We start from the raw sequence: 2,541 nt of genomic DNA, 5'->3' as shown, positions 1-2,541 counted from the left end.
GTGGAAAGATTTTCCACTTTAGTGCTCAAATGTAATGTTTGTGGAAATTTTAGCCATTTCATATACCTGTCCAGAACTCGGAGCAGCTAAAGATTCAATGGGTATTGCATGGAATAAGCAAGCTAGGGGGAAAAGGGGACAACGTTGGCTTTGTTGGTGTAATATGGAAGAAAATTCAGCTTTGTTTTCGAATATGTTGCAGTTCACGGAAATTATGACTAATTTGTTTATTCATTAACCACTTACGTACCTGGTTTTTTCCTATTTATCATGTTGTAGTTCCGTAATACCAGGATCATCGTTGATAGCACAAATTCTGTCTAATGAGGTGAGCGTAATAGTTGTCCATACATTGTTATCGCCATGTTTTTTGTTGACTATTTGGAAATACTTAACCAAACTTAGGGGGTGTATTTTTTCAAATTCCATATTTTTTTTACACTTCCATGAGCAAATTGTTAACCCAAATATTTTAGCTGCATGCGAAGGCATCTCTTTGAAACTTAAAATGCATAATTTTTCCCCGTAGGTCCAACTGTCCCAGGTGCTATGCTTTCCATTTATCCGGCGCTTACTTTTTGAGATCGTTACCCCTGTCTCCTTGGAATAATGCTTAAATGGCAATGTACTTTACATTTTTTGATCTATATAAACCACCGCGCATGTCTCCTGTATATGTTCGTTCAGCATCATAACTGAATGTCTTTACTGTAAATTACAGGTGGTGAATTTACGTTCTCGGCAATCCGGTATAATACTGATCCTTTTCATTATTCTTATAGTGGCACAAGTAAGGCACAACCTACTTTACTTTTATATCCTTTTTCTTTTATTTTTCTAGAAAATAGAAACCAAAATCTGATTACTCAATGATCGGGATTAATACAACCTTTTAACAATGGTGTTTTAAACTGGTTTATGCAAGGAATCTGCACTCTTATATTCAAAAACTTCATCCATACGGACCATACCTTTGAACTTTCCTTTATAATTGTCCAGTTTCATTTCTGAAATTGCAAATGTTTCTTTACATTATGCTTTAGGACCTATTTTATTACTTACTAAGTTTTGGCCAAAATATGAGTTCATGATGCGAATTGCCAACCTTGGATGTCAAATATATTAACTTATTATATATGAGTTCATGATGAGAATTGCCTACCTTGGATGTCAAATATATTAACACATTATGAATGTACAACGGTTCATTGTGAATTTCGTAGAGTTTTCACCAATCGTTCACCAAATATTTCGTAGAGTTTTCACCAATCGTTCACCAAATGGATGGGAAAACTACCCATCAGAAATTGGACTTGAACATCCATTGTGATGATAGGATCCTATGTAGTAGGTGTAATTGAATAAGCCATGGAGAGGCGTCAAGGACTTGGATCCATTCCAGAAACACATACAACGGGCACCAAATTTCGTTTTCAGTTGTACACAAAACTTCTTTCATATTAGAGCGCACAGTGAGCAGATAGAGTTTCATCTAGGGTGATACATAGCAAGCACTATAAATAATGCAACAGATTGCATCGATGCGTTCACTTGAAACCAATGGAGACCGAAATATTTGCGATGTCTAACAGAGCTAGAGAAGGTCTCTTAAACAGCATGAGCTCGATGCCCAAGTTAATTTATTAATGTTCGATCCCCGAGTTAATTTCTTAAAAGTTTTTCTGAGATCTCTACATCTGCAAATGCAGTAAGAAATAAGTGAGCACAACAAACATTTCCCACTACATATATCATAAGTTCGTTCATAACTACAGTAAGAAGTCTACCCAACACAATTCATAATGTCATGCTTCAAAAAAATAAATAAATCATAATGTTATGTACTTGCATGTTCTGATGACCTTATCACTCAGGATGCAAATTCGATCCATCCGCCATTGGTTAGGAATTACAGCAGGACAAAAGGGGGAATATCTGTGTGCGTGTAGCAACTGTGGATTTTCTTTCAACAACAAACACGTCTAATTATTGTTACCAAAGGCGATGAAATATCGCATTGCATAAATTCAGTTCCAGTGTACGCACTATGCATGGGATTTCTATACTTGGTTCCCCACTTTGAATATGATTTTATTCTCTTTATTATGTTATTGAAATTTAAGTTCCAATCAATATTATGATGTGCCACGTTCTCGAAGACATCTAAAAAGATTGGTGGAACAAAAGAGATAAAGATATCCAAAAAAACAAAAACAAAAGCATATAAGAATATAGGAATATCGAAATTTGGAAAAAGACCAAAGCTGCGTAGGTATTAAACGCTTTATGAAGGTGGAGTAAGCGGAATAGGCTTTGATGACGTTCGTTTCACTACAAGTCCATACTTTTTACAAAAATGCTTCATATACCGTGGATTTAGACAATACTAAAACCACTATTCACATGATTTTTTTTTATCCGGTGTCATGACATCCAGTTCTGAACTCAACGCCCCTCTAAAAGGGTTCATCACTGGTTATCTTTTACTTAGTTCATATAGAACCATTGTATTGGTCGAATGTTTATGGGCTTATTAAACTT

The 2,541-nt window shown here is 35.4% G+C and overlaps 1 long non-coding RNA gene across 1 annotated transcript; it reads left to right on the top strand.

The window, feature by feature from the left end:
* The first annotated feature begins 456 nt into the window (after window positions 1–456).
* LOC113277411 lies at window positions 457–2,096 on the top strand. Its single transcript, XR_003324897.1, has 3 exons — window positions 457–625; window positions 722–790; window positions 1,875–2,096. It is a non-coding gene; the product is annotated as an uncharacterized LOC113277411 (long non-coding RNA).
* Window positions 2,097–2,541: the final 445 nt, after the last annotated feature.

The sequence above is a fragment of the Papaver somniferum genome, chromosome 5 (genome assembly GCF_003573695.1).
Source record: "Papaver somniferum cultivar HN1 chromosome 5, ASM357369v1, whole genome shotgun sequence".
NCBI lineage: Eukaryota > Viridiplantae > Streptophyta > Magnoliopsida > Ranunculales > Papaveraceae > Papaver > Papaver somniferum.
Note: the sequence above shows the minus strand (reverse complement) of the source record. Positions and strands in the feature narration are given on the sequence as shown.